This window comes from Triticum aestivum, chromosome 2B, assembly GCF_018294505.1.
Source record: "Triticum aestivum cultivar Chinese Spring chromosome 2B, IWGSC CS RefSeq v2.1, whole genome shotgun sequence".
Classification (NCBI taxonomy): domain Eukaryota; kingdom Viridiplantae; phylum Streptophyta; class Magnoliopsida; order Poales; family Poaceae; genus Triticum; species Triticum aestivum.
In genome coordinates, this window is record NC_057798.1 from 616,014,955 (window position 1) to 616,030,358 (window position 15,404).

The window sequence follows — 15,404 nt, forward strand, 5'->3', positions numbered from 1 at the left end:
ACCTGGGTATTTGATACTGGTTATGTTGCTCATATTTGCAACTCGAAACAGGGGCTATGGATTAAACGAAGATTGGCTAAGGATGAGGTGACGATGCGCGTGGGAAATGGTTCCAAGATCGATGTGATCGCCGTCGACACGCTACCTCTGCATCTATCTCCAGGATTAGTTTTAGACCTGAATAACTGTTATTTGGTGCCAGCATTGAGCATGAACATTATATCTGGATCTTGTTTGATGTGAGACGGTTATTCATTTAAATCAGAGAATAATGGTTGTTCTATTTATATGAGTAATATGTTTTATGGTCATGCACCCTTGCTGAGTGGTCTATTTTTATTAAATCTTGATCGTGATGGTACACATGTTCATAATATTGAAGCCAAAAGATGCAAAGTTGATAATGATAGTGCAACTTATTTGTGGCACTACTGTTTAGGTCATATCGGTGTAAAGTGCATGAAGAAACTCCATACTGATGGGCTTTTGGAATTACTTGATTATGAATCACTTGGTGCTTGCGAACCGTGCCTCATGGGCAAGATGACTAAAACTCCATTCTCCGAAACAATGGAACGAGCTACTAACTTATTGGAAATAATACATACCAATGTATGCGGTCCAATGAGTGTTGAGGCTCGTGGCGGGTATCGTTATTTTCTTACCTTCACAGATGATTTGATCAGATATGGTTATATCTACTTAATGAAGCACAAGTCTGAAACGTTTGAAAAGTTCAAATAATTTCAGAGTGAAGTGGAGAATCATCGTAACAAGAAAATAAAGTTTCTACAATCTGATCGTGGAGGTAAATATTTGAGTTACGAGTTTGGCCTTCATTTGAAATAATTTGGAATAGTTTCACAACTTACACCACCTGGAACACCACAGCGAAATGGTGTGTCCGAACGTCGTAAACGCACTTTATTGGATATGGTGTGATCTATGATGTTTCTTACTGATTTACCGCTATCATTTTGGGGTTATGCTTTAGAGATGGCTGCATTCACTTTAAATAGGGCACCATCAAAATCTGTTGAGATGACGCCTTATGAACTGTGGTTTGGCAAGAAACCAAAGTTGTCATTTCTTAAAGTTTGGGGCTGCAATGCTTATGTGAAAAAGCTTCAACCTGATAAACTCAAACCCAAATCAGAGAAGTGCGTCTTCATAGGATACCCAAAGGAAACTATTGGGTACACCTTCTATCACAGATCCGAAGGCAAGATATTTGTTGCTAAAAATGGATCCTTTCTAGAGAAGGAGTTTCTCTCGAAAGAAGTGAGTCGGAGGAAAGTAGAACTTGATGAGGTAATTGTACCTTCTCCCTTATTGGAAAGTAGTTCATCACAGAAATCAGTTCCAGTGATTCCTTGTCACGCCCAATATGCAACCCTATCCAAAAGGAACTCGAAGGTCCCACCAAGGATAGACCCGCATATTGAAACGCTTCTGCAAGGTGGATATCATTACATCAACATTACATAATAGATGGGGATACATACATAAGGCATACAATGCCACACGAATACAACATCAATACATCATACATAAGAGCATCATCCGACTACGGATGAAACACAAACAGAAACTCAAACGACATCCACCCTGCTAGCCCAGGCTGCCGACCTGGAACCTATCCCTGATCGAAGAAGAAGCAGAAGGAGAACTCAATGCAAGCAAGCATCGCTCTCGCATCATGATCATCGCATAACCTGCACTTGTAATTGTTGTTGTAGTAATCTGTGAGCCACGAGGACTCAGCAATCCCATTACCATGGGTATCAAGACTAGCAAAGCTTAATAGGAAAGGAAGGGGTAAAGTGGTGAGGTTGCAGCAGCGACTAAGCATATATGGTGGCTAACATACGCAAATAAGAGCGAGAAGAGAGAAAAAGGAACGGTCGTGAAGCTAGCAATGATCAAGAAGTGATCCTGAACTCCTACTTACGTCAAACATAACCCAGAAACCGTGTTCACTTCCCGGACTCCGCCGAAAAGAGACCATCACGGCTACACACGCGGTTGATGCATTTTAATTCGGATCTGGTGTCAACTTATCTACAACCGGACATTAACAAATTCCCATCTGCCTATAACCGCAGGCACGGCTTTCGAAAGATTATACCCTGCAGGGGTGTCCCAACTTAGCCCATGACAAGCTCTCGCGATCAACAAAGGAATAGACCTTCTCCCAGGAAGACCCGATCAAACTCGTAATCCCGGTTTACAAGACATTTCGACAATGGTAAAACAAGACCAGCAAGACCGCCCGATGCGCCGACAATCCCGATAGGAGCTGCACATATCTTGTTCTCAGGGCAACACCGGATGAACACTACGTACAACTAAAACCAGACCTCGAGTTTCCCTGAGGTGGCGCTGCAAGTGGCTCTGGTTCGGACCAACACTTAGACAAGCACTGGCCCGGGGGGGGGGGGCTATAATAAAGATGACCCTCAAGAGAGCGACTCCCAAGGGAAAAGTAGGTGGTGGTGAGGCAAATGGTAAAAGTCAATGTTGGGCCTTGCTGGAGGAGTTTTATTCAAAGTGAACTGTCAAGGGGGTCCCATAAATCACCCGACCGCGTAAGGAACGCAAAATCCGGGAACATAACACCGGTATGACGGTAACTAGGGCGGCAAGAGTGGAACAAAACACCAGGCATAAGGCCGAGCCTTCCACCCTTTACCAAATATATAGATGCATTAATAATATAAGAGATATTGTGATATCCCAACCAAAATCCCGTCCACCATGGAGAAATCTTCAACTTCACCTGCAACTAGCAACGCTATAAGAGGGCTGAGCAAAGCGGTAACATAGCCAAACAACGGTTTGCATAGGAAAGGTGTCAAAGGTTAGAGGCTGACATGGCAATTTGGGATGGATTGAAGAGCAACAGATAGGTAAAGCAGCATAGCGATAGAACGAAGCAACTAGCATAGCAATGATAGTAGTGAGATCCAGGGTAGCGGTCATCTTGCCTGAAATCCCGCAAGGAAGAAGAACGAGTCCATGAAGAAGACAAGCGGACGTAGTCGAACGAATCCTCACAACTCTGGAACGAAACCGAAGGCAACCCGGAAAGAAGCAAACAACATGGTAAATGCACAAGCATAATCATGGCATGATGCACAAACAAGTATGATGCATGTCCGGTTTAATGAGGCATGGCATGGCAAGAGGAACAAACAACACTACAAATTAAGTGGAGCTCAATATGCAACGAGTCGCATATTGACAAAACACCACATCAATGATTTAGTTTAAACTCGTTTAAGCTACCAAGCAATATTAAATGTTGTTAAACATGGCAAGAGGTGAAGCATAATGAAACTACCTATCTAGGCAAGTTTAAATGAGGCCGGAAGTAACAAACAACAATTCAGGAAAATCCCCATGTGCATATTTTAGATTTGGTACTGTTCTGCCTATTACATAATTTTAGAGTTGTTAAACAGGAAAATAAAGTTCACCATGTTAAACTAGGCATTTTTCCACCCCATTTACATATAAAGTTTATTTAAAACCGAGCTACGGTTATTTAGTTATGAAATAAATCATTTTTACATGGCATATTAACAAATTTAAACAAACAGCAAGTTAAACATTTTAATATGGGATGAAAATGACATATTATTAATCTACACAAAATTCTAAGCATTTTACACATATAAAACATTTTAATCCGATGCACGGTTGTGGAGTTTATTATATGCATGATATTGAGGGGTTTTCTATAAAACTGTAATTCACCGGATAATAGGAAAATCGTAGAACAGGGAAAAAAACCTAAACAGGCCGAAACCGAACCACACAGGCCGACGCATGAAACAAAAGTGCGCTGGGGCGCAGGATAGCGCGTGGGCGCTCACCAAAGGGCCACTGGGCCGGGCGAGCTGGGCCTTGAGGCGCTGCGGCTGGCACGGGTGGGCCGGACGGGGCCCACGACAGGGGAGCTCGTCCCCGACCTTGCCCGAGGCCGAGGCAAAGCATGGCGGCGTCGGGACGACGGGCTCCAGCGAAGTAGGCTGGAGGAGGCCATGGGGGTTGTGGTGCCGGCCGGATCCAGGCGGATCTGGACGCAGCGGACCCGTTCCCGGCGATGGCGAGGCCAGCCGGCGACGCACGGAGCTCGAAGGGCAGCGGGGACCTGCGGGGGAAGGAGAGAGAGTGAGGCAGGGAGAGAGAAGGGAAGGGAGGGGACGACGGGGCGGCGACCTGGCGACGAGGAGGCGGCGGCGCGGAGCGGCGGCTCCGGCGAGGGAGTAGGCAGCGGGCGGCGGGGCTGAGAGGCGGCGGCGGCGCTCTCGATCCCCTGATCGAGCGGGAGGAGCAGGGCGGCTTGGTCGGGCGCTTGCGGGCGCGGTCGGGCCCCGGATGGGCCTGGCGGGCTGCGTCCGGGCTTGGCGGGCCCTGCGGCGCTAAGGGGAGCGCGGGGGACAGGTGGCGAGCGAGGAGTGGGCGAGGGAGGCTTTTGCGGCAGCGCTGGCCAGTTGGGTGGCGCCAAGTGGCGGCGGCAGGCTGGCAGCGCCAGATCCGAGGGAGGGAGGCGCTAAGGAGGGAGGCGGCTGGGAGGTTAGGGGAGGCTAGGGGCTAGGGTTGCCCAATTTAGGAAGGAGGGGTGTTTATATAGGGGTAAGGCTAGGGTTAGGGGGTTTTGGAGGGGTTTCGGACCCTCGGATCTCGATCTGGCGGCTCCAGACGTGAGGGGGGTATGTTGGACCTAGGGGGTTGTGTATAATGCCTTGGGCTGAGAAGAGAGGGATGAAGTGCGGCCCGACACGGTTTCCGGATACCGAAAACGTCCGACGTATATACCGACTATATCGCGGTTATATATTTAACGGTTGGGCAGTCAAACGAACTCCGAATGCGATGAAACATGGCAGGCGGCCTGTCTACACTATAATAAGACTGCATGACAAGTTGAAACCCATTCCGAGAACATTTTTATGCCACTTATAAAATAATATTTCAGAGGTTCCGCGGGCGCGTGCGAGTGTGTCTGGACTCCGAACGGACAACAGAGAGAACCGGCGGAACCCGAACGGATGCAAGTTTTATGAAAACGATGTCGATGCAATGCGCATGATGTTATGAGATGAGATGCATAACAGGAACAAAACGCAAAACAACAGACAAAACCCAACCACGGAGGAAATAATAAATCACATAGCCGGAAATGGCAAGAGTCGGAGTTACGAATATGGAAAGTTGTATCCGGGGCGTTACAACACTCCACCACTACGAGAGGATCTCGTCCCGAGATCTAGGATGGCACCGGAGGGAAAAGGAAGAGGAAGATAAGCGGTAAACTAAGTTGCTTCTTCAACCAATGAGTGAAACCACGAACCTTGAGAGGTTGAGCAATATAAAAGAAATAATACAAGAGAGATGAACGAGATTGCAAACAATCTGTTAGAAAAGAGGAACAAGGAACATTACGAGAACTTGAAGGTTGCAAAGACATGAATCAAGAGTTTAATGGACAAGATAGAATTCGAAACCACTTCGGTTAAAACAAGATGAGAGAGGAAGAATTCGGGCAGCACTCCGGTAGAAAAAGAAGAAAACTTGATAAGCTGAAAAGATATTGAAAAGATGATACAACACTCCGGTTGGACATGGAAGGAAATATAATTTGAACTTGGCAAAATGAAAGCACTTGGATGAGACTCCAGTTAAAAGAGGAATGATAGACACAACACTTCGGTTAAGTGGATAAGCATGGAAAGAACACGATCCTCAAATCGAGATGATGAGTGAAGAGAGCAACATCACAATGCCTTCGGGAGAAAGAATAGAAGATAGATCATTGAAATAAAAGAATGGAGAAGAAAATGCCAACTTCTGCCACAAATGAGCTTGGAAAGCACCCTTCCAAGATGGTTACAACGGGGTTGTTGGAAAACCAACAACGAAAAGAATAAGCTTGTAGTGGGCTTATGGAAATCTTCTCAAAATTGAGGCGAAATTCTGCCACTAACGGAAACAACAGATTGGATTGAGGTCAACATGGAGATGACAACTCCTTTTGCCGAGAGGATAGGAGAAAACTTGGATCATTGGTAGTCACCACAATGAGCAACATTCCTTAGGGAAGGCTTTAGATGAAAACTAACCCAAGATAACTCCAACAAAGAGATTGATTGGTTGAAAAGATATCTTGAACAAAGAGAAAATGATGGATTTAATTAACTCATTCCTGACAACTTGTGAATCATGAAGCACGAGGAGAAATTGCCAAGGATGACATAACACCATCTCAAAAGATAAGGTAGAAAGGATTGCACTTCGGAATGCAAGATGAAGAATGCTTGAACGCCTCAAAATAAAACATGTGTTTAGCACCATGTTTATTTTAGAGTATAGCTTGGCGGATCATAACTTCGAGAGAAATCTTGAAGAACAATTGAAGAATGAAGAGAATCCTTGATGAACCACCATGTAGAGCCTCCATAGAGAACTTCAGTAATAAAAGGATGATAGAAAGAAAGAGAAGTTGAAAACACAAGGTGAAGCCTTGCGATGATTTAGATGGAGCATCACGACGATATAATCGAGAAAACTTGGAACTCCAGAAAAGAAAAGATGAAGCATCTCGAACCGAGAATGTGATATGATGACCAACTCTGGAAAGAAAGATGAATCACTTGTACTCAAGAATTTATTCATCATGAATAATCTCCGGAAGTAAAGAATTGAATCACCTCGAGGAAATAAGAATAAGATTTGTTGTATGCTTATCCTTCATCAAATTTAATTGATGACAAGCAACGGATTTGGCATACTACTTATTCCCCTTGAAAAAGGATTAAGAAAGATATAGCGTAAACTTGAGAAGGTATTGATGGAGCCACCAGTGGGATTGAAACAACGAATAAATTAATATGAGAACAAAGGAAGAGGAATCTTGAACAAACCACCGTAAGGATTAAAATAACAAACGGAGAAAACGAACACATCACCAGGAAGAATTGGAAAATGAACGAAGATACTTGAGGGTATTTAGATACATGAGAACGAAGAGATCATGAACTGATTAGAGGATATTTGAACGATGCATCGATAAGATTTGGAGAACGATAGCTACACGCTGAGAATGAGTAAACCCAAAATGATGGCCTTCGGATGATCGAGAAGGGAAGCAACTCCTGAAATGCGTCGGATTGTAAGAAAAGAATTGTCACAAAACAATTACGAGAGGATGGTATAAAGTTTGAACTACACATCTTTGGAAGAAAGGATAAGGACTGAAGAGAAACTCTTCTTCGGTCTTCAAATGTTGAGAATGATGATGAGAACCACCATGAATTGTTGAGATACTCTGGGAGAATTAAAAGAGGAAAGGTTGAGACAAAAATGAAAAGAATTTGAAAGCGACCTTGAAGAAGGAATATGACTGATGATAATTCATTCTTACGTCAAACTTGGAAAAGAATTTGGGAATAGCTCCGGGAAAATTAGAAGAGTCAGGTAAGATCCTGGGAAAAGACCTGTGGGTTAGGGCCCACTCAAAAGAAAACACCGTTGAACGATTTTGAAGAGAGATTGCACCGGCTGAATTAAATGGCTTGAATGAGATAACAAACTCGAAATAGCTTGAACGGATCTTGAATGAAAAGACGAGCCTTCTGAGATATGTTCAAACACTCCGGATAAGAATAGAAAGAGGTGAATAAATAAGAGAGCCTTGGATAAGGAATTCACATGGGAAGATATGTGAAATGAAAGGAAGAGATATGATCAACACTGAAGCTTGAAATTAATCCACCGGAGAAGAAAAGAGACGAAGAATAATAAACTTGAAGCTCCGTTAGTATCTTCCTGAGAATCACCGGATAAGAACATTGATTGAAAAGAGTGCAGAGACTTCACATGAATAAATTGATACTTGATTAAGAAATCTGAGTCTTTGAAGAAAAAGGGGGTGGGAGGGTGGGGAAAAACAAAGACAACTTGGGATTAACGAAACAAACACCGTTGAGAAAACTTAGAATTGAACTTGCGGATGATGAAAATGATCGGATCCACTTGAAGAGAAGCACACCGGTTGGAAAGAATTGACATGACAATCTCGATGATCAAAAGGATTAGTACTCCCATAGAAATATGAGAACACCGCTTGAAAGGTATGGATTCAACACTTGACTTCGAAGCAACTCGAATACCACAAATAAAACAAAACAAAGGATTTGGCTTGCAGAAATAAGCCAGAACAAATACATATGATAGAGATTTACCCAATCCCATATCATGCATCTGTCGGAAAGATATACTAGGAGCTACTTGAATTCCCACCTATAAACTCCCGAAACTTTCTGGTTATGCAATCTGGTGTTGGGGATACAGGGGAAGCAATATATCTCACCCAAACTAACAATACCTACATCCAGCTGTATCCATCCGTCAACACATAACCAAGAAACCTTCGGAAATCGTGTACCTCAACCTTCGAAAAGCATCCATTATACGAGTTATGGCAATACTCCCGAACTCCCCAGTACTGGGTGACGTCGAGGTTATCTCACCAACAACTGCATAAAAGAGATTTTCAATGTCGGCGAAACTCAGGTATTCCAGAACTGCAATGATAAAATTGTGACGACAACACCTCGGAGCTCAACTCCCCGGGTCAAAGCCACATAAATAGACAGGAGGCACCAAGAACAATGTTCTCGTCACAAAACCATCGGAACGATTCCAAGATACCCGCGTGATCCTAAAAATTTTTTTAGTGAAATTTGAGGAGAGGAAAGACAAAACATCTACGACAGAAGACCTCACCAGAGCGACGAAGGGGGCTGAGGAGTAAAAAGAATCCTACTCTCCGATATATATATAATCCTAAGACTCAAAATAGTTTTTTTTCTAGACTCAACAACGGCCAACAATCAAGGGGGCTCCTATGGTGGGTCGAGGCTCTGATACCAACTTGTCACGCCCAATATGCGACCCTATCCAAAAGGAACTCGAAGGTCCCACCAAGGATAGACCCGCATATTGAAACGCTTCTGCAAGGTGGATATCATTACATCAACATTACATAATAGATGGGGATACATACATAAGGAATACAATGCCACACGAATACAACATCAATACATCATACATAAGAGCATCATCCGACTACGGATGAAACACAAACAGAAACTCAAACGACATCCACCCTGCTAGCCCAGGCTGCCGACCTGGAACCTATCCCTGATCGAAGAAGAAGCAGAAGGAGAACTCAACGCAAGTAAGCATCGCTCTCGCGTCATGATCATCGCATAACCTGCACCTGCAACTATTGTTGTAGTAATCTGTGAGCCACGAGGACTCAGCAATCCCATTACCCATGGGTACCAAGACTAGCAAAGCTTAATAGGAAAGGAAGGGGTAAAGTGGTGAGGTTGCAGCAGCGACTAAGCATATATGGTGGCTAACATACGCAAATAAGAGCGAGAAGAGAGCAAAAGGAACGGTCGTGAAGCTAGCAATGCTCAAGAAGTGATCCTGAACTCCTACTTACGTCAAACATAACCCAGAAACCGTGTTCACTTCCCAGACTCCGCCGAAAAGAGACCATCACGGCTACACACGCGGTTGATGCGTTTTAATTTGGATCTGGTGTCAAGTTATCTACAACCGGACATTAACAAATTCCCATCTGCCTATAACCGCAGGCACGGCTTTCGAAAGATTATACCCTGCAAGGGTGTCCCAACTTAGCCCATGACAAGCTCTTGCGATCAACGAAGGAATAGACCTTCTCCCAGTAAGACCCGATCAGATTCGTAATCCCGGTTTACAAGACATTTCAACAATGGTAAAACAAGACCAGCAAGACCGCCCGATGCGCCAACAATCCCGATAGGAGCTGCACATATCTCGTTCTCAGGGCAACACCGGATGAACACTACGTACAACTAAAACCAGACCTCGAGTTTCCCCGAGGTGGCGCTGCAAGTGGCTCTGGTTCGAACCAACACTTAGACAAGCACTGGCCCGGGGGGGGGGGCTATAATAAAGATGACCCTCGAGAGAGCGACTCCCAAGGGAAAAGTAGGTGGTGGTGAGGCAAATGGTAAAAGTCAATGTTGGGCCTTACTGGAGGAGTTTTATTCAAAGCGAACTGTCAAGGGGGTCCCATAAATCACCCGACCGCGTAAGGAACGCAAAATCCTGGAACATAACACCGGTATGACAGAAACTAGGGCGGCAAGAGTGGAACAAAACACCAGGCAAAAGGCCGAGTCTTCCACCCTTTGCCAAGTATATAGATGCATTAATAATATAAGAGATATTGTGATATCCCAACCAAAATCCTATCCACCATGGAGAAATCTTCAACTTCACCTGCAACTAGCAACGCTATAAGAGGGCTGAGCAAAAGCGGTAACATAGCCAAGCAATGGTTTGCATAGGAAAGGTATCAAAGGTTAGAGGTTCATGGCAATATGGGAGGCTTGATAAACAGGTGATAGGTAGCGCAGCAAAGCGATAGAACGAAGCAACTAGCATAGCAATGATAGTAGTGAGATCCAGGGTAGCGGTCATCTTGCCTGAAATCCTGCAAGGAAGAAGAACGAGTCCATGAATAAGATGAACAGATGAAGCCGAACCAAGCGTAGACGAACGAATCCTCACGATCGCAACGAAACAGGAACTATCGAAAAGAAGCACACAACATGGTAAACACACCACACGTGAACAAGGCATGATGCACAACAAGCATGATGCATGACGAATCTAGATGAGGCTACTCATGGCAAGGGATGATGCAAACAAGAGCAACACATCAAGGCAAGTTTAAATGAGGCCGGGAACAACATATAACAATTCCGGTAAGTCCTCATATGCATATTTCGAAATTGGTCCAGATCTGAATAAACCTTATGTTCAAGTTGTTAAACAGCAAGTTAAGATGCACAAAGATGATCTACACGAGATTCTAGTCAAGTTACCTATAAAGTTCATTTAGTTCGGAGCTACGGCCTAGAAGATATGAGCAAAACAAGTTAAACATGGCATTGATGCAAAATGCATTCAAACATCAAGCAAACACCTCAAAAAATGGATGCAATATGATAATATGAACCTACATGCAGTTGTAAGCAAGTTTCATATAGAGCACAATCAAAATGGAGCAATGGTTCAACACACACACACTATACAAGTTATAGCAACAATCTGTCCAAAACAGCAACTAGGCATATTGCAAGCATCAAAACAACATGCTACAGCATCTCAACATGAAAACAAAAGACATGGGCATGATGTACAGGTAGAGCATAACAAAACATGAACACTGAACTATCTCCAGAAATCACTAGAACATGCTCAAACACACATGGCAAGATTGCAAATGATAACAACTCAGACTTTGCAGAAAATAACATCAGGTTGCAATGTTTTGAGCTATCAAACAACATGTTACAGGAACTTATAATGGCAAACAAAGGCATGGAATGAACCTACTAATTTCATAGATCAAATGTCCCTTACTGACCATAAGCCAAAAGGATCAAAGAATATGATGGCAGAAACAGAATTATGAAGGCATGTAGATGAGCTTGTGCAACTCACTACAGAGCAAAACATGGCATGGCAAGGCAACCAACAGTAATAAGACATGTATGTGAAGCTAAGAATGGCAATAGCAAGTTCATAGGGTGCATGGAACACTAGCAACAATCATGGCAACAACTGAACTTAATGTTAACAGGCTGACAACAACATTATCAAGCAACTTTGGAGCAAGACTACAACAAGCTACAGCAGGCTATAAATGCAACCAGGGGCATGGATGGTTAGAGTATGACATGTGGAACAAAACATATTTAGTGCTCATCTCCAGATTATGCATAGAATGATTTGTAGCAGCAGGTTTACATAGCATCACGAAATAACAGATTCAGCCTAGCAAAACAGCAACATCAAGTACACTACTTAACAAGCTCGATTCACTCACCACAAGTCATTGCATGACAAAATAAGCATAGCATCATCAAGAAGGCATGTTTATGAAACAATCCAAGGCAAGAACAAGTCCATAGCATGCAAGGATCAACTACAACAACCTTGGCAAAATTGAATAACATGTAAACAATCTGCTAGGAAGCATTTTGAAGCAAAAGTAGAGCACGAAAATGACATGCTAGACTACTCCATAAATGCAAACAGAGGCATGAATGGATAGACAATAACCATATGTTCAAAACACCCTTACTGAAGTATCTCAAAATATGCATGGATCTCTCTGTAGCAACATGTTTACATGGCATCAAAATAACAGCAGAACAGGGACTAAAATCAGTAACATCACGATGTCTAGTTTGCATGCTTGTACTAGTCACCACATTTATCACAAAAATACATGGTAAGCACCTATGTAAAGAAGACATGTCATAGTTCAAAACACATGTAGACATCAACCTCATAGGATGCACACATCAATCATGGCAAAAATGACAAAAGAGCTCGTTCTGTTAACAGACAACAGAAAACATTATGAAGCACTCTTCCAACAGTGATTCAGGCATTTAGATGACCTCCAATGAATATGATGCAATGGAATGGAACGATGTACCCGTTGAGGCGAACAATTTGATATATTACACACGCAAAACGGAGCTACGGATGAAGAGATATGATAGCACGAACATGGCATGAAAATTACACAGATCTGGAACTTAGACAAATTCGGGGAAGGGGGAAAAGTCAACCTCGTCTGGATCTGAAACGGGCTCGCCGGAGTTCGTCTTGGTGGTGGCCGGAGTTGGGCGGGGAATGTCTCCTCCGGCCGGATTCGGCGCGGGGCGGCGAGGGGGCGGCGGGACGGAGCGGCGGAGGAGCTCCGGGGCGGCGCCGGAAGGTGGGCGGCGCAGGAGGGCGGAGCTCCGCGGCAGGGCGGCGGCGGACGGCCACCGGCGCGGCGGGCGCGCTCCGGCGCCGGGCGGAGGCGGCAGCCGGGGCCGGGGCGGGAGACGGCGGCGCGGGGCTGGGAGATGGTAGCATGGGGCCGGGACACGACGGCGCGGGGCCGGGACACCGGGAGGCGACGGCGGCGGCGCCGGGATGGAGCAGCGGTGGCGCGCCGGCGGGCGGGGACGCAGCGGCGCTCGGGCGGCGCGAGCGGACGGGGAGGCGCACGGGCGGGCGGAGGCGGCGGGCCGGCCGCGCGGACGACGACGGGAGGCCACGTGGCGGACGCGGGTTGGACGAGGGGGCGCGGGGCGGACGTGTCCGGCCGCCGGGCGGACACGTCCGGCGGCTGGGAGGGAGAGAGGCTAGGGTTTCGTTTGCGAATTTGGACGGGGGATGCCTTTTTATAGGTAGAGGGAGTTAGGAGAGTCCAAATGAGGAGTGGTTTTCGGCCTCGCGATCGTGATCGAACGACCGAGAGCATGGAAGAGACTTAGATGGGTTTTGGGCCACTTTGGAAGGGTGTTGGGCTGCAAAGAGAGAGGGGGCTTTACGGTTACCCGGTTAACCGTTGGAGTACCAAACGACCTCCGAATGGCACGAAACTTGACAGGCGGTCTACCGGTGCTATACCAAGGCCGCTTGGCAAGACTCGGTCCATTCCGAGAACGTTTAAACACCCGCTCACAACGAGAGACAAAAGGGGGACGCCAGAGGGCATAGGAGCGCCGGATTGCAAAATGGACAACGGGGAAAAGGTTCGGATGCATGAGACGAACACGTATGCAAAATGAAATGCACATGATGACATGATAAAATGCAACACGCAAGCAAATGACATGGCAATGACGGCGAATAACTGGCGGACACCTGGCGCATTGGATCCGGGGCGTTACAACACTCCTTCATTAACAAGAGATCTCGTCCCGAGATCTTAGGACCGAGACGGAGGGGAAAAGGATGAGGTGAAGCAAGAACTGAAGAGAAGAAGCAAAGAATCGAGAGCACTCGAGAAAAGAGAGGAACGACGAGAATGACGAGAATCGAAAGCTCACAGAATCAGATAGACTATGAAACCACTCCGGTTAGAACGAGATAAGAAAGGAATAAGACTGAAAGGATTTAGGCACAACTCTGACTGAACATGGAGAGGATAGAATCATGAACTAGGGAAGATGGAATGATACTTGATGAAGACATGACACAAAACCTCCGGAAAGAATTGAAAGAGAATTGAATGAAAAGAACTTAGAAGAAAGGATTGAATGGAGTTGTTGAGAAAATCGACAACGAAAGAATAAGCTTGTTGTGAACTTATGGAAAACATCTCAAAATTTATGAGCTGATAACCGACCACGAGCGGAAAAGATTGGATAGCTGAGAGGAATAAAGAAATGCAAAACTCCACTTCAGAAGAAAAGGAAGAATTAATTGCACTTCAAGATGCGAGAAGCAAAGGATACTTGAACTCCACCGACAAAATCTTGATGAACACTTGAAGAGTGAATTAAATCATGAAGAACCACCATGAAGAACTCCGGTGACAAAAAAATGAAGAGATAGAATTGAAGGATGAAAGAATAAGATGAGCCTTGCAATGATTTAAATGGAGGTTCCGATGAGATGGCCGAGGAAATTTGAACTCCGGGAAAAGAAAAGATGAAGACACTTGGAACTAGAATTTATTCAACAAGAACAAACTCCGAAGGAAGGGATTATTCACTCTGATGAAATAAGAATAAGGTTTATTGTATGCTTATCCTTCATCAAATTAAACTGATGACAAACAATGGATTTTGCATATTACTTATTCTTCTTGAAAAGGATTGAGAAGGGATATAGCGCAACACTTGAGAGAGTCATCATGAACCACCGGTAGGATTGAAAAGAATGAATGAATTAAAATGATAATCAAAGAAAAATAATCTTTGACGAACCACCGTAAGAATTCGAAGATGACTGATGAAAGAGACTTAATCACCGGGAAGAATTAGAAGAACAAATAAGCTAGAGGGGATTAGATGCAAAAGAACAAAGAGATAACAAGCTGATTAAAGAACATTTGAGCGAAGCACCGGGATAATTGGATAATGGTAGCTGGAATGAGAGGACTAAGAATTCTTCTGGAACAATGGCCTTCAGTGAAAAGAAATGGAAAAACAACTCCTGACATACTCCGGATGGATGAAAAGAATATCTGACAAATGGAATAATTCAAGAGGATAACATGAGGCTAGAACCGCGAAACTTCAAGAGAATGAACAAGATTTAAGAGAACTCTTCTTCGGTCTTCAAATGACGACGAGAAACAACACCAAGATTGCTGAGATACTCCGGGAGAATGAAAACCGAAAAGGTTGAGCCAACAATGAAAAGAATTTGAAAGTGATCTTGGAAAAACATTTAACTGATGAAATCCATTCTTACGTCACACTTGAAAAGAATTGAGAATAACTCCAGGGGAATTAGAAGAGTCAGGTAAGATCCCG